The 18346-nt window shown below is 40.3% G+C and overlaps 1 non-coding gene across 1 annotated transcript; it reads right to left on the bottom strand.

The window, feature by feature from the left end:
- Positions 1–18022: 18022 nt before the first annotated feature.
- TRNAH-GUG lies at positions 18023–18094 on the bottom strand. The gene has a single exon. It is a non-coding gene; the product is annotated as a tRNA-His (tRNA).
- Positions 18095–18346: the final 252 nt, after the last annotated feature.

Raw genomic sequence — 18346 nt, 5'->3', positions numbered from 1 at the left:
TGTTTATAACCTTTAAAAATTATTTCTAATCTATTGAATGTATAGTTCTGGAACATCACTGTTATCTAAAGAGGAGGAAGATCTTTTCTCTTTCCATCCTAGTTGTACAAGCCAGGCGTGTTCTTCCTATTGTCACAGCCTGCAAGCACATTATTTCTTCATCTTTTTGATGACTGAAGTTTTCACCTAATTTTGACCTTACACCCTTTGTGGCTATAACTCCACATCTTTTTTAGCATCACTTTTGCTGACACAGATACCCAATAAAAATGTTTCTTTTCATTCTGTAATTTTTCTGCCCTGAATGATCTCTCTATCTGTGAAGGAAATTGGACTTTTATTTCTGTGTTTCCGTGGGAGCTGAGGTGAGGACTATCTTCAGCAAATCTTCCTAACAGCTTATTATTTCTATTCCTCCTACATGATCTCTCTGCTTATATAACTTTTCAAGGGATGCATTTGAAGCCAGTACAGTCAGTGTGCCCAACAGTGACACTTTTCCTTGCCTTGACGTGACCAAGGCAGGGTTGAGACCACCAAGGGCAGTGCTGGCACCGTGGGCCCATGAAGTGACTGGGAAAGAGGACAAGAGGCCAGGAAGGAAAGAGGGTATCCCCAGAGGGAGAAGCATGGCAGCACCATCAGATTGCCAACAGGATGATCTTAAATTAGGCATGAGACAAGAGGATTCAAGCCAAGATACCATTATGAATATTGGTGTTCAATGAATCTACTCAATTTTTTCATTCCCCCTTCTCTCAAAATGTTCCAAATTGCAGGACAACAGCACAAACCACTCATAATATTTCCCCTTTTCCTTTTCTAACATTTCCAAGTGATCTTTGAAGTTGTTCCCATGAAGATGTGAATACACTCAGAAGTACTTGATAACTGAGCCAGATACTGACCTTTCTACCTCTGCCTTGGCACCAGCATGACTTTACTGCTCTGAGTTGGCCTCAATGAGAGCCAAGTGCAATCACAGCCACAAGAATAACACAGGGGTGAGAAATGATAAGACAAACTGTAAGATAGATGAATATGCCTGGTGGTGGTATTGCCAATCACTTCAGCTTCTCACCCTTGGCGTTTGCAAAGACTCCATCCAAAACACCAGGCATATTTGTAGCCTTGTAATTCACGGGTATCATTACTGCACGCAGGATTTTAGGTGCAAAAATGTAGACTGAGCAAAACCAGCGTGTTTTTCTCTCTGCAGCATTCCCAGTTCCTGGCTGGCAGGGCTATTTGTCATGCATTGGCAATGTGTACCTACATTTCCAGAATGATTCTACAGTCAGTAAGTTTTCCCTTCTCTGTCAAACTGATCTCTCATCTCAAAGTTGCTTCAGTGAAGTCCTTTCGCCTCTACTGGATTCCACACTGGTCTTCTGGAAGAGCAATGCCCACATTTTGTCCCCTCCATCTGTACTAATTCTCATGTCAGTATCATACCAGCAGAGGCAGAACCAGAGCTCAAATCTGATATTTGCATTAGACACAGACCCAGATGTAGTATGCACAAAAGGATCCATTTCATTGAAGCATGTTCCTTTCAAGGAAGACACTAATCAATTTGTATTTCAGTTGGAAAACTCTTTCAAGTTATAAGTTGATCTTCTGTTAATTCCAAGTCAAATAAACCTTGAGAAAGTCATGGTTTATTTTAGGAATCAGAAATAGTGTATTGCCCAGAGGAAAATGGATTAAAAAATCATCAGAAAAAAAACCCCAAAACCCAAAAAAAACCCAACAAACCAGGAACTTGCACTAAAGAATCAGTAGCAAGAATGGACTTTTTTACCTTTTTCAATTAATCATGTGACTTTTGTAGGGAAAAAAAAAAATCACATTTCCCTTCCCTTGAGCTGGGCTTCTATAATGAAAAGTCTTTCAGAGAATGACTAAGCAAGAAAAAAGTTGAAAATTAAACTGGCTGGTTGATTAGGGTCAATTCACACATCATGTTTCCGGATGTGGAGAGTATCCTAAAATGAAGCAATGAGAATTAGAATCACAGAATTCCAGAATCCCAGAATGGCTGGGGTTGAAAGGAACCTTAAAGACCATGTAGTTCCAACCCCCCTGCCATGGGCAAGGACACCTTTCTCTGGAACAGGTTGCTCAGAGCTCCATCCAACCTGGCCTTGCACACATCCAGGGATGGGACATCCACAGTTTCTTTGGGCAACCTGCTCCAGTACCTCACCATCCTCATAGGGAAGAATTTCTTCCTAATATCTAATCTAAATCTACCCTCTTTCAGTTTGAAGCCATTCCTCCTTGTTCTGTCACTACAGGCCCATGTAAATAGTTTCTCTCCATCTTTTTTGTAGGTTACCTTTGGGTACTGGAAGGCCACAATTAGGTCACCCCGAACCCTTTTCTCTTCTAGGCGGAGCAAACCCAGTTCTCTCAGTCTTTTGTCATAGAAGAGGTGCTCCTATGGTTTACCCATTCAAAGGCAATATTCAGAAAGATGTTCACACTTTAAGAGTTCCCTCCCATGTTTAAAACAGTTTTGGTTAATGGAGGGTTTTGCAATTCATGGGTAAAGCCTTTTGAGTAACTTCATCAAAAATGAGTAAAGCTGCTTTTGCAATAAGTTGAAGATGCCAAAACTATCAGTGCTTTCCAAGGGGAAAATAGAGTCAATGAGGCCTGGACTTCTTTCTGCTCCTGCCAGGAAGTGTTATTAAGTGCCATCAGTAGAGAAAACGGCACCAGCCACTGATACCATATCTGCTGAAGCAGTGATGGTCTCCTGTGGAGAATCACTGCTGTGATAAACACAATAGTCTATAGATATGAATGACACACTTTCCACCAGTGCCTTTCATTAGAACAACTAGGTCAAAGCAGAAAATGCTGTGAATGCTGCCTTGATGAAACATTTATAACAAATCACTGAAATTCACCCGGTATCCCAACACTAGTAGTGCTCACATAAAACATTCGGCAGCTGAGCAAACTCCATAGTATTGCCCTGGAAGTTGTTAGGTTTTTTTTAACACCTTGTCCTACCTTTTTCCAATCCCCCACTTCCTTACATGCAGAAAAGGAACCTAGTGTGCTTCCTGTTGCTGCTCCTGCTTGTCCAAATATTTCCTTCCCTGGTGCAGGACGGAGTTCATATGGCAGCGCTTTTGAGAAGGCACAGAAGACATGAGAAGGAAGTGCCTCTTTGTTCCCATCCAGAAGAGCAATATAATAATTGAAAAAAAAATCAGTAGAAAATGCACACCCTACACTCCTCTAAAAAAATACCCCTAGTATTTCTTCAGAATTATAGAAGAAAGCTAAACAGAGGATGGAAAGGTATTGAAGAGTAGCAAAGAAACAGGGAGAGAGAAGCAATAGGAATACTGATAGCAACTTCTCTGTCATTCATAATATGTAACAAAACTAGTATTCCTTGTGCCTCTGGTTACAGCTCCGTTAACAGACAAAGACATTTGGAAGAGTTTATATTCAGCCCTGGCAGTCAGTGTCTTTTCAATAATCTGGTCCTCTTCCATTCCTTTAAATAAACTTGCATTATTCATAGATATAACACCAATCCCATGACTTAAGTGCTATCATATACTGGAATTAAATCATAATAACTTAGTTCGGGGGGGTTGAGGTTCAGTTGAGACTTGAAAGGACTTGGTAATGCTTGCCTTTATCACCTCCCAGCAGTACCAAAATATGCCTGGGCATGGAGCCACCAAAGTTAAAAAAAGTAGCAGCTAGCATAGGATTTTGCTGCATAAGCTACTATGAGTTCCTCATTAAACTGTCTGCCACAGAATATTTTAGATATCTTCTGTATCTTTGAAATCCTCACTGACCCAGCTCTAAATGCTTAAAACATCACCTGAAGAAGGATCATCATCAAGCTTGAACACTTCATTTCTCAGGCACAGCAGATCCCTGCTCTGCAAGTACAGAACTCACTGGTACACTATCAAACATTTCCTTGGAGGCTGCTCCATGGCTGCAGAACAGATTGGTGCAAAAGCTAAGCACCATCTGAAATTCAGTATGCTCTATTCAGAAAGCAAGGTGCTCTTCAAGGGGATTTTTTCCTAACAAAAACAAACACCACAGCCAAAAATATATCCATGCAATGTATGGCTGATGGAAACACGGAGTGTGCATTTTTAAGGAAGGCAGTAACTACGAACACTGCATTGAAGGGCTTAGATGCTGGTAATTATTATCAGTGACATAAAAAGCCAAAGCGAAACAAAATGGGTGACACACAAAGTTTTCATATTTGTCCTTGTTTTACCCCTCAGAACTCCTCTATTGCGTAGATGTGGAAAAGGGAATGTCTCTGTTGCTTCTCATGTTTATTCAGTGAATTAAATACACTGTATTTGGCACACACATGATTTCCCTTTACATATTTTTAAACCCCCTCAACCCTAAGCTATGGATGCTGTTGACACTTGGCATTGAGCCAGAGAATGGGACTCCAATTAAACAAGTTGGTGCTTCAGGGGAGACTCCTGGATTGTTGGAGTACCACACAAAACTTAGCTCATGCACAGCTTCATAGCTGTACAGAAAATGTAGTTCATGGCAGTACTGGCATATGCATTTTCTGGGTGAAGAAAAAGAAAATATTTCTTCTATCTTAGAGGCCTTTCTAGTTCTAATTTTGCAACTGCTTTCCCTATTTTATTGGAACGGTGAAAATTTTGAAGTAGTTTCAAAGCAATAGTCAGCACAATTCTATTACAGTGTTGTAATTATGATATACTATATAATATTTTTCAGCATTTCAAGATAAGGAGTTTCTTTTTTTTTTTTTTTTCCTGAATTCATTATTGCTTTCATTGGAAAAGTGCCTCAGCATTATTTAATTTCTCAGCTTTTAAGTTTCTCCCAGAGCTGCACTGCACTTCTCTGCATTAAAAATAAAAAACGGCAAGGGAAGAGACACAGCTTTCAGGGCTCACTCTAACATTAGCAGTCAAAGCAGCAGGCAGATATCTGACATTTCTCTTCAGAAAGGGAGAGTACTGTGTTTTTATGGGCATAACAAGTGAAATGAGAATGGGGAGCCACAACTTCTAATTGCTCTTCTTTGTAAACCACACTTTGATGTATGCTCAGCCTGTGTCACGGCTGGAAGATTTCTTTGTGGTTATGGCAAGTTACAAATGCCAGAAAAAAAGCAGCAGAATTTTATTAGGAAAGGAGCTTGTATGTTTTACCCTGTTAGCTTTGGAGACACGCTCTCGTGTTACCTCCAAATTACACAAAACTTTGTCATGTGTTAATTCTAACTACTCTTTGTTACCTAATATCTCACTTAAGTGACTATTATATAGTGGCATTAATATTCTAGTGCCTTCTTCTTATCAGCCCACTTTGTTTTAAACAGGAAACATTTCATATGGTGAGGGACTAAAATAATTCCTGAGTGTGAAGATCCTTAATGACTTGGCTGCGTGGCATGAAATGGAAAAAGAATAACATTTCCCTCAGAGTGATTTTCACAGAAAAAAAATGGTGATTTGATGAAACCCAAGTGTTTCGGGGCAAACACATTCAATGTAGCCAGAGCTTTCTGCAGAGTGTAAAAACATATCTCTCCTTGGGTTGCCCAAATTCCCTGCTGCTACAGGGAAAGGCTGGCAGCCACACTGGTTTCCTGCAAAGCCCCTGCCTGGCTTTGAATAATTTAGTTACTGAAAACATCCCTGTTTCCTTAGAAATCATGCAGGGCATGTTATTTTTATTCCGTGTATTGTACCATTGCAATAAATAGGGACCTTTATTCCATCTTAGAATGACTTTTTAAAATTTTCTTCTGCTGCTCTCACCAGTATAAGTGATGCATGAGGCTGACCAATACACGCAGAAGGAAGCTAAGAAATGGTGTATAGTTTCTCTGTCAGTCTGGGACATTAGTCTTTGCTCATGCCAGCATCAACAGAACTGCTTGCTCAGAGCGAGCAAGCCCGGGAGCTGATGACAAATCTCTCTGGATATGCCTAGCCTCAGAATTAAGCTTCCCTTCTGAGGGATGCTAAAAAAAGCATCAACAAACACAGCTATTAAAGAAGACTGCCAAATGTATGGGAAACAATCAGGTTAGGAAAGTGTATATGTCCTGGTTTTAGCTTGGCTATGTGTCTGTCAAAGTATTTCAGCAGGAAATCTACTTTGCAAGCAGCTTCAGAAATAGTTCAGGAATTCAGACAGGAAAAGCATGCACTTTTTGTGAAAAAAAATGGCTTCAAAATTACAGTGCACATAAGCACAGAACTAACTTAAAACAAATCAATGCTCTCACGAAACTGAAGCCTGAAGTAAACCATATAATTTGTCTGTATTCTTTGACTTGCTTTTGGATGGGACACCTATCAAAGCAAGACACTAAAATCAAGCACTCCACTGCATTAAAAGGGATTTCATTCTTGGGAATCCCACTAGATAAAATGGATATAACTGGGGAATGACTCCCAGCACATCAGCATATAAATAATGTTTTCATGAAAACCTTTGATGTTAGTATCAGTAGGGTAAAGATTTCACCTTTCTTCTGTTGAACTTTTCCACACTTCATTTAATTCCCTTTAATTCATTTTATTGATTTATTTATGAAGTCAGGTTTTCTAAAGGCTGAATTCCATGATGTTCATTTTGATGAGCATGTGTTTGAGTGAATAGAAACCTTTCGTGTTATTGCACTTGGCTGCTTGGGTCACCCAAGTCACTCAGTACTGAGCTGGGTCTCTTTGTGGATTTATTGGATTTATTCTCTGTGAAGGTGGTGATTTATGCATTAATAGGAAAAGCCAACACAGACAATTTATATGGTCCAACAGCTGACTCTATGTCAACTCTGTAATGCTGGGGGGCCCAAGGTTTCATTATCCAATTTGAATGCATAACAGTTCCTTTTTTTTTTTTTTTTTTTTTTTAAATTGTTGCAAGCAGTGTTGAATGAGGGCTGAATTTTCATGATTTATAACACCACTTTTAAATCCCCATTTGGATAATTCTAATGCTGCTATTTTCACACTGGCTTTAATGAAAAAGAAGGCAACAGTAAGTTGGACAGAAGTTACAGATACTCTTGTCAGAAGAGTAGGAAAAACACATAAGATATTTAAGATCAGGTTTAGTGTATATTTTAGCTGTACAGAGTCCAAAAAAGACAGACTTGACAACAGCTAGGTGTTGAAAATATCAGCCATGTAGATAGTTTTAGAAGTTATCTCAGTATCCTAAACAAGCCCCTCCATCTGTAGGTGTTTTATAACTGGCTCTTTCAGAAACATGGAGCAGAAAATTAAATAAGTAATTTTAAAGTTTTTGGTGATTATTGGAATACTGAAAATGGAAAAGTGTATTAAAGACATGGAACAGGTATTCCAAAAAGAGCCTTTGGGATTTCAAATACATCTCTTTATGCTGGTTAGAGGGAACATTTTTAAGATGGATGAAGCCAGTTTGGCCTTTGGACAGAGTAGGAGCTCCATTATTTTACAGGAAATCTGGAGGAAAAAGAGAACTTCCATATGACTGCACAGTAAGTTGGCAAATAAGGATTATCTTGCTTTGAAAATTGGACAGCCAGCTGTATTCCAGTGAGTTGTGCTCTGAAGTAACTGGTTGGGCAATGACACAAGAACATTAGAAAACAGGGTATAAACCTCTGAAAGGATGTTTAGAGTATCACTGTATGAATACCATGATGAGACCCCTCAGTGAAGAGCATCCAGAAGTGGATTTTAGAGCCAAATTTCTCCTATTCTGAAAGAGAAGATAAAAGCTGTGACTTGGTTTTGATCTTGGATGTATACATGTACCAAAGCCTTTCATGAGTGTAAGGGCATGGGGAGCAGGTAAATTAAAAAAAAAAAAAGAAAAAAAGAAAAAAAGAAAAAAAGAAAAAAAGAAAAAAAGAAAAAAGAAATTGCTAAGGTCATCTTTATTACTGTAATTACAGTGAAAAATGGGAAGTGTAGTTTTCCTATCTTGTCTTGAAGTCTTTAGAGAAAACAAGTAGTAATGGAGTTATCTTCATGTCCTCACATTGACCACAGCAATGGTATAGTACAGGCCTTATTCTGCTTCCATCAAGGAAAATCTTCCATACTTTCTGTTGCTTCTAAGTTGCTGTGTTACTCTTGCTCCACTTAGTGTGTCCTATGAATTTCAGCTGAATTCAGGACTGCGAGAAGCCAGACAGGATCTCTGCCCTGGCCTCTATCGCACAATAAATTACTTTTCCCTTCTCATGCCCATAGACTTTTTTTTTTAACGTACCTTGCTTGTTTCTGTGAGCAAAGAGCAAACACATTCTCCATCTTAATGGCCTTTATTTCAAATGAAAGAACACTTTTGTGAGGAAGAACAAAAGTCCATGCAAGAGAGCAGAGTGGTTAGATGTTAGATGTTACACACTTGGTGCTCACTTGTGGGAGCCAGCAGAAAGCTCTCCTTGCTCTCCTTGCTCTCCTCCTGCTCACCTGGGCAGGTCTGGCATGTTACTGGAGCATGGACTGTGCCAGGGACTGTGCTTGACACCGGCAGTGGAGAGCCACAACCTGGCTGATACTTCTCAGACCTAAGTCTGGGATTGGTCCAGATGCTGGAGGAGTCTCCTATTCTTTCTGAATCTCTCCTTTGACTTTCCATGTAAATGTCTCCCTCCTTCTGTCCTGGGTAGCTTCACACCTCTGTTGTCATAAGGGAACCCAGAGGCGGTTCCTTTATGCTGAGAAGGCAACTAACTCAAGCTAAAACTTTTCCATTTTGCCCTCCTTTGCAAGTGGGTACAGCTTGTCCCTCATAGCTCAATAAACCTCAAAAATGTTAGTTGGCAGGTCTGGGGAATTAGAAAGCTTTTACTTGTGCTGTGACAGGTGGCCACTGCACAGAAATGTGAGAAGAAACCATCCAAAAGTAGTTACTGGTTGCTAACAGACTGACAAAGGCTTTCAGGGGAAACAGGAAAATGTGGTGGAAGAGGACATGAGCCAAGCCAGGATGCTCTGTCAGTAGGAGGGAAAGGAGAGCCACCAACCCATTCCTGGAGTTAGCAGAGCCGTGTATTTTAGTGATGTTGTTTTCCTTCCTTTCCCATCCTACTTGCAGCCACTATTTACTGTGACTGTGCTATAAATAACGCTGGGGAGTGAAAGCTGATTTCAGTCCAAGGTACATATCCAGGAAAGCTCATAAAATTCAGATGCATTTCTGGAGCTGAATGATCTTCCCACCAAAGGGTAAACATGTAAAGGTGTTTCTCATCTTTGCAGCTCTCAGGTAAATGGGCAGAGTTATAAATATATTAACCTTGCTTCTGGTTTCACTGACAATGTATGGATCTGGTATGATTGGGGTAACCTCCCTGTCCTGCAAAGGGCAATGTCTGCTTCCCATTGAACAGAGAAAGCCTGATGTTTCCTAGAGGGTATTTTTCAATGCTTTTTAGAAGGGGAAAATACCCTCACCCGTAAATCTAAGGGGGCTTATGCAGACATAGAACACAGCTTCAGTTATTTGACATATTTCCATCTTAAAATATCCTTAAACAAACCCAGAAAACTCTCTCCTGATGGGTGGCACATGAGAACTGTGCACACCAAAGCACACAAGAAAGTCTGTTTATTGCAGCTTCTACATAAATATATACGAGGCCGAGGTCTGAGTATTTTTGGACGTCTTTTTTACTGCTGCGTTCTGCAAAGCTCCCTTTCAGCGTGTGCCTGGTGTGAGTGTCTGTGTGAGTCACAAACTGATTTTAGAAATCAGCAGCCTTAGGGAATCTGTACACATTTGCTGGCCACAGGTTGTGTAAACTTAGGGGAAAGAGTGTGGTCATTTTGGCCTGGTGTCTTGAGGTTTATTTTTGAGGACATGTCATTCACCCAGGAAGAGTGGAGGTTAGAGTTAACTTCTCTAGGTCTGAAACTTCGGGGTTGTTCTGCAAGAGCCACAGAGTTAGCGAGAGTCTTGCATTCACCTGCAGACCCATTAGCGAGAGTTTTGCATTCACCTGCAGACCCAACTCTTGTTTTTCTTTTTTTCCATGGGGTTGGGCTTGTCTTGAAGCTAATTTCAGGGGATACCAGACAATACACTCACACACACACACGTATAAAGAATCAGCATCTCTGTACATTTTGCACATCCATAAGTACTCAGAATGGCGAAACAGCTGGTGTCAATTTGGGTCAGTGCCTGCTGACACTGTTCACTTGTGCAGAATTCAGTTTAAGGTTGCTTATAAGGATTGGATATTTGTAACTTTAAAGCTTTTGTTTTGTTTTATGTTTTTTTGTTTTTTTTTTTTTTTTTTATTTTAATTATGCCTTGTTTTTAATGTGTTTCTATTACTAAGGCATTTTTAATAAAGCCCATTCTGAACATCTAGTTTCAAAACTCAGTGGAAAATAATGGGAGAGAGAATAATTTTGTTGTTGGAATGTGTCTGCAGTCCCCACTGAACATCCAACCCCAGAAATGCAGTGGTGTCTGGGCTGATATTTTAGGCTGTATCAGAGGAAGCTGGTCTATGATGTTTCATGGCTCAGAGTAGCGAGATGGATGTTATGGTATCACATTATAACACATTCTCTCTATGGACCATTTCCTAAGGTTTTCCAGACAGTGCACAGAACTGTGCTTGCCCTTTCTCCTAATTTTTAACATAGATGCTTTTACTGGGTACTGTTGACCCAGTGGGAAGGACACCAAAATGTTTTGGTGGGGCATGGGCAGTCACCATTAGGATCTGAGGTTAAGCCTCACTCCAGGAGTGACACTGGCAGCAAACAGAACTAGCAAAAGGTTTCCAGGGAGAGAAGAAGAAGGAAAATAGCTCTGATGCAGGAGTGGGGAAGTGTCTGTGCTGAAACTAATGGCACAGGAGAGAGTGTATGGCCAAGCAATAAGAAGGGGAAAGTACTCCTCCTGATTTGTTCTGATTTATTCTTTTCTTTTTTTCTCTTTAGCTGTCTGCCTGCAGAGAGGAACAGAATGTGCCACAGTGAGTGATGAAAGAAGAAAAGCATCTCGTTCAGGAGTAATTCAAAAGGAGCTCTTCTCTTTGCATTGCTAATCTTGATGAGATATACAGCTCTTGAATACACAATCCATTTTAATAAAACTGTGGAGTATATGCAAATGCTTTTTTTAATGTGGTCAGATTTCTCGGAGCATCTTTTTCATTTATTCAGTCAATTTTCAACAATCCATCTAAACCTATTTCTTAAATAGCCACTTAACAAGTTATTTTCTCTTTCTTACCAGCTCTTAGATAGGTGGTCTGAATTTGCTAAGAAAGTTGCTGGAGGACTATTACAAAATAAACTTTCAAGTCAGTGAAAGTTTTCTGTGTTGGTTATGTGTGTTAGTGATCAGTGAGAGCCTGAACTGACATCTTTTGAGCATACAATAACCTCCTCACTCTTCCTGATGAGTTATTAGGAAGTCAAAATTAAGTATTTAAAAAAAGCTGTCAAAGGTTTATGCCTTCTAAAGAGACACAAATTACATTACAGTGATGAGCGACTGCTTTCCTTTGCATCACTTGTTTTTCTTGGGCTTTACTTCGCTCTCTGTTTCTTGGTTGTTGTTTTGTTTGTTTTTAACCTAAAATTTTCCTATTTAATTATTAAACTGTCTCCATCTCAATTCGAGAGTTTTCTCCCTTTGCCCCTCCTGGTTCTCCTTGCCATTCCCCAGTGGGGGAGTGGTCAAGAGGCTGTGTTGTGCCCAGCTGCTGGCCAGGGTTAAACCATGATAACCTGTGAGGAAAATAGTTACCTACTGATGGTGAGAGTGCTCATTCTGCCTTTGCCAGGCTGTGGGTGTCCCCCGTGACCCATCAGGACTTCAGCAGTCTGGCTGCTGTTGGAGCCACTCCAAAAGCCTTCTGGGTGAGCCAACATATTTGCACTGGCCAGCGTGGAAGTTTGGTTTATAGCAATGCCATGAGTCAGGGGGTCCTGAAAAAACTTCCCAAGAATCAGAAAGCACGGATGATGGCCACAGGCTGCATATCAGGAGAGTGCTCTTTATTCATTAATGTCATTTCCTGAAGTTTGATGACTAATAAGAAGGGTTTGAAAAACAAAACGCTCTCGGTAAGAAAACTGTACCATTTCTGTAGCCCACTTACATAACAGGCTCTTTTTGTACGGTTGACCCTGAAACATCTTATTCCTGAAATCATCTTTCTGCTAAAGTATAATACACATTTTCATTTATTAGCTTCACCTGCATGTCTTTAAAATACAACTGCCTTATAAACTCCTATTTTCTATAGATAAATACCACGGCCCTATAAGCTGTACGTCTTTCTGATGGAAGAGGTGTCCTGTTGTCAGAGAAATTGTTTTAGTTAATTATATATATATATAAATGTTTGACCAGAATTGGTTCTAATTTCCCGTTAGTGGCCTATTTGCATCTTGTAGTTAAACATTAAACAAACTGTGTTAAAGCACAAATCCCTATAGAACGAGGCAGGTTTCTTGGCTCGTTCCCCACAGCCCTGTGTGCTGCACGTCCCATCACCGTTACCTGACAGCACCTTACGGTGATGCCGTGGTGAACGTCTGCTTCCCAGAGCTCCAGTGCAGGCAGCCAGCAGTGCCTCCCAGGTGTGAAGTACAGCCTGCATACAGGGTGCAATCTGAGACATCCTAAAGTAACCCCATGCATCTATTTTCCAGATCAGAACCTAACAGAAATATATAAAGCAAGACGCGTTGGAGTCTGGCAAGGTGCGTCAGCGTCTGCCTAAACCCATCTGAATGCTCAGTAATTCAGTGTATTCTATTTATGATGTGTTTTCACAGAAGAGAAAAAGAAGCCCCCCACCCTCCCTTAAAATTACTGAAGTCATATTGATGTGTGCATAATTTCTGAATGATTTATGGTCATTAAAGGGGATGTTCAGGCTAGTCTCTTCAGAAGTTTTATTCATGGAATAAACCTAGATGGTTTTGTAAAGACATAAGTACGTTTGTGCCACCCTACTTTTAGAGTGAATGAATGTGAATATATGAAATATATGAAATATAGATGAAAAACACATGAAGATGAATATATTTTATGATTTATTGGTTATATTTTTACCACCAGTATTTGAGATTCTTCTGCAGTGTACACACTTTTTGTTAAATACTTTTTATAAAATACGGAACCATTTAAAAGAATTCATTTAAATGAAATTGGTTTTATTATTTTTGTGTAATTTTGGAAATAATTCTCCACTATGTGCTGCAATGGCATAGAAAGTTGCAACTCTTTGTACCCATGTTCTTCACTTTCTTCTGGATTATTGAAGGGAAAGGCTAGAATTCTTATTCCTAACCCACAAGAAATACAATTTTTCTGATGCAGTTTTAGCTATTGCTTTGCTGTTGCTTTGCTAAAACCACATCTATTAACCCCAGGTGAATTACAATGTAAGCACTTATGATAGACAAAATGTAAAAGACAAAAGACACATGCAGAGAGAGAAATTACTTTCTTCAGGCCACAAGGCAGATATAGGAGCGGAGCCGGACCTAGAAATCTGTAGGGCCATATCCTACAACCCAACATCTTTCTTAGAAGTAATAAAATGTACAGTTTTCAGGGCTTTTGTTTTGTTTTCTACTGCCATTCTGTTACCTGCTATCATACATAAACAGTCCTTTGTTTTTCTCAGCATGCCTTATTTTTCAAAAAAAATCCAAGTGGAACATAGAGCTTTCTATGAAGAAACATAGATTTTGTAAATAAGCTTCAGGACAGCACTTTATTTTTCCCATATGGAAGGTAATGGTTTAACAATAAGGTTGCTTTTCCAACACAGTAAGGGTAATAAAGATAAATATTCATGTAGTGTGACTTCCTGTGTCTTGAGAGACATCATTAGTTTTTAAATCCATTGTTTGAATGGACAAATGGTGTTCTATACAAGTTGCCACAGTGATTCCACATCAAAACCTGAACAGGGGCTGGCTGCATACAAGTGAAGTACAGCAGAAAATTATAGCACCTGTGAGGGTGCTGGGGTGTTTGAAGCACCCTAGAACAGGTGTAGTACTGCTACTGTAGATGTAGATGTCAATGCAGATATCAATACAGAGAGATGGCAGTGTTGAAAACCAGTCCCTAACCTCTTCTAAATATGAGATGCTGGGCTGGATTCTTCATTCCTTTGGACTGCCGCATCCTGAAGAGATGATGGTGGGAGTTAAGAGCCTGACGATGCTTCAGCATTTCCATGGTGCTGTATGATGGGCTGACTCAGTCTCTGGAGGACTTGGGGTCACAAAAAGGTACTGGCTGGGTAAGGGGCATTGGTTGTGCAGGTGAGGAGAGTGGAGGGCAGCCACCCTCCAAACACAACTGCGCAACACTGTCTTGGAAAAGGCAATGCAAGGGAAAGTCCAGGAGTGAATCCAAAGCTGAGGAATCAACCAAAAAAAGTTATTTGCCAACTGTTTTGTGTCCTGTATGCTCAATTAGTCTTCCTGTACTGCCCATGTGCTCAAAAATGCTGCAGCTTTATTCACGCTTCTGCAAAAATGCCAAGAAAATCTCAATTAAATAAGCTATTTATAACAAATGACAGTTTTGTGGCAATTTCGTTCAGTGCTGTTCAGCATATAATTGGCACATACTTCCGTAGGCAAAAGGGAAGAAACAAGAATGTAAATTACAGTTCTCCCTCAGCTTGGGGATTGTGTTTTCCCTATGTTGTAGTGAACCAAAATGAAGTCGTGACTGTGCTAGCAGCTGAGAGCACAAGTCCCTTACACAAACTCCTGGCCCTGCACAGAACAACCCCAAAAATCACGCCATGTGCCTGAAAGCATTGTCCAGTTTTAAATGATAACGGCCTGGGGTCAATCTATGTTCCTTTTGTCCCCAAATTCAGTTGTGTTTTTTGTTGTTGTTGTTTGTTGTTTGGGGTTTTTTTGTGGTTTTTGTGTGTGTGTGTGTGTGTGTGTGTTTGTTTGTTTGTTTTGTTTCGTTTTGTTTTGCTTTGTTTTGTTTTTCCCCCTTGGAGCACTTGTAGCAGTTAGTGCAGGTCTAGATTTTATTGGGCAAAAAGCAGCACAACAACAATATTTTATCATCTAACTTCCAAGTAAGACCTGGAACGATTTCTGAAGAAACTGCTTCTTGGCATTAAAATGAGTAGTAACAGGGGAGAAGTGGTGTGTACTGGTAAGGATGAGTCCCACCAGAATCAGCCTGTAAAAAATTCCCAAATCTAGTGAGGTTTTAAAATATTAAATAAAAGTTAATTCGGCAGTAAAGGTAGGAGCTGGTTGACTCCAAAGTGCTGTCCAGGCTGAAGAGGTTGCCTGAAGAGGCATACAGAATCTTAATGGGAAAGCAGCTCCTTTAAATGTTACACCATTTGGCCAGTAAGTCACTGATCCACAACACTTCCTTTACCCATTTACTGTGGACAACAGGGGTCTTTCAAGATAATCCCTCTTATTTGAGGTTTAATATTTCATCCATTTCAAATGGGATAAGACAAAGACTTTGTTCATGAGATCTCAGCTTAAGCAGAATGTAATTCAAAATGCTGAAAATCACTTAAGCCTGCATTTCTTGCCTACAGATTTAAGGAAAGTTTCTCATTGGGTCTGAACCTCCTTTTTTTTCCTACAGTCATGAAGAAAAAGCAGCTTAATTTAAAAAAATTGAAAGCGTGCATAGAATAGCAAGTTTTCATTTTCCCAAATGACACTGATTTGAATCTAAGTCAGCCTGGGCATATAATGCAATGAAAGATGCTTTCCTAGTGTTCATTTGTGCATACATTTATGTCAATATTTAGATATACAAGCAAACATATCAATAGTCAAATCCTGAATGTGCCTTGTGGACAATCGAAATGAGCAATTTCAAAAGGGCAAATTTGTAATCAGAATTATAATAGAAAAATTTAAAGCATTGGTTAACTTAACTACAGTCTTCAAAAAGAAGACACAGCATGTGGCACTTTGGGAAGCTGATAAAAAGTCCTTTAACTGGAGACAATATGCTAATTTTCAGCTTTCCTACACTACCAGCATCCTTGCCTGTCTCTCCTACAAGCCCACTGTGGATCAAAACACGTGTGACATGAACCCAGGCACCCTGTGACTTGCACACCTGCCTTGACGAAGATCTGAGCAGCATGTAGGATTTTTATGGAGGTTTAGTCTTTTGACTTAACAAAAAAACTGTGCTGTGCAGGAAGTCACAAAGTGCTACAACAAATACATCAGAAAGTGAATGCAAATCACATTTCCAAATTGTGCTGATGGTAGAAAATATCCAAGTATGCAGCATTAAAATGAAACCATATATTGGCTGTGGCTGTACAAAATAGGAGACACCTTAGAAAGTACTAGTTTCAATGTTTTTGCTATCCAGTTTGAAAAAAAAACACAAGCCACCCAACCTCTTTTCAAAATATTCCCACTGTGGAACATTTTTTGTTCTTTGCTTCATACCCACAGGGGACAGATATGATTTTTATGGAAGCATTATTAAAAATGAAAATCTAACTCTGCCTGTAAGAATAAGATATCTTAGCCTTCAAAGTTTACAGACATTACTGGAAATTGCTAACTCAGGGCTCTCTGAAACACTTATTTGCCAACTCAGCAAAAGGGGACTTAGTTGTACCTCTTACCAGAACAAAGCCTAAACACAGAGATTTACCTATTGAAAATCACAGGAGGGCATGAGGAAAATGTGGAAGGATGTTGAGACTCATGGAAATGAACTGCCACACTGCAGTTTTATTTTCCAGCTCAAGGGAGGATGGGGAAACTGATGTAAAAAAATTGTGCAATGCAAAGAGGAGCAATTTTTCGTGTATAGTGGCAGCAATTGAATTTTTGCTCTTCCAACAAGCAGTGGTGTTGAGTGGGGAGAGTGACAGTCACTCTGATCCAGAGCAGGGAGCAGGAGATAAGACCTCTATGGTCACCTCGAATCTGATGGACCCTCAGGAAACCCAGGAGAGAACATGTTTCTTCACCCCTTGCTGAGTTCATCCTATGACTGAAGGGTGCTCACCTCTTATGGGCTCAAGATCACAGTAATCATGACATGAAAAAACAATATAGTGATTTTTTAAAAACCCACTAATCAGGCAGTGATGGTGTGCATGTTTCTTTTCTGATATCTCAGTATCCGTTTGTCTTTCCCCCATCCCCAAATGGCATATCAGGAGCTAACACAAACTTCATCCAGATAGCAGGATGCTGTGGCAGAGATTTAGCTGAGGCTGTTCCCTTCTGCTGTTGTTGTTCTGCTCATTTTTTTAACGTACTGTTTCCAGCCACACTTGCTGTTCCACAACAGCTTTTAGTGCTGTTTTGGGGATGATAGTGCTCTTGCTGGCTGGGACAATGGGTAACAATCTCAGCCTCTTGACACAATCTTCAATTTTTTTGATGTTCAGTGGAGATTTGTTTCTATATATTTCTCTGAGTCCTTCTTCCTCCCACCCAGCTGGTTTCTTATCACTTAGCATTGTCAGGGCTTGTGTACCCAGTCACTTGCAAAGGTTTTGAGGGACAGACACTAGCACTGCAGTGGTTCTGTCCTGACAGGAACTCAGGCCTAACATGTACAATCATCCGAGCCCACCATGCTGGGCCCTCCCTGTTTTGTGGTGGTGTCAGCTCAGGATGAAAGCTGAAACTGAAGCTGTAGCTGCAGTGCCTTTGGAGTGAATGTGCAACCTTAATTAAAGCCTCCATCAAATTACAGTCCTGCCAGTGCTCAGACTATTACAATGTTACCCATTCCCTATGCTTCTGTTATGTATGGCCAGTCTCTTCGCGAACGAAGAACCGGGGAAGGTCTTTCCACCTTCCAGCCTGCGCATTGGATTTTTTAGGTGAGACACAGTGTGCGCGGAACTGAGCCCACCCTTTAATCCTGAGGTTCATCTGCCGGGGCCAAGCACGCTTGGACGGTGGCAGCGAGGTCCTCAGGACGTAGATGGATTGCCTTTACAGGGCTAACGAGCTCCATCTGCCCGGGGAGGGGCCCTGACCGGGAATCGAACCCGGGTCTCAGCGTTCACAGCGCTGTGCTTTAACCACTTCACCACCAGGGGCTCCCGCTTCTGTTATAGCTCCTAATAGAATTTCAGTTTTCACATTAAATCCAGACCAAATAGCAATTTTTTTTCCACATAAATTTTAACAGGTTAGACGTCTGCTAGTTTCCTCACAGGTAACTCCTTTAATATGCCTGTCTTACTCTGCAATTATAAAATCCAGTTTACTCTAGTATTTTAGAGCTTGCTATTAATTTCATTTTAATGCAAAGAAACCAAATGGAGCTTAGAGGATGTATATATTTTCAG

This window comes from Empidonax traillii, unplaced genomic scaffold (genome assembly GCF_003031625.1).
Source record: "Empidonax traillii isolate 1590-97213 ecotype Southwest subspecies unplaced genomic scaffold, ASM303162v1 scaffold275:size1536655, whole genome shotgun sequence".
Classification (NCBI taxonomy): domain Eukaryota; kingdom Metazoa; phylum Chordata; class Aves; order Passeriformes; family Tyrannidae; genus Empidonax; species Empidonax traillii.
This window is presented reverse-complemented; position numbering and strand designations above follow the sequence as displayed.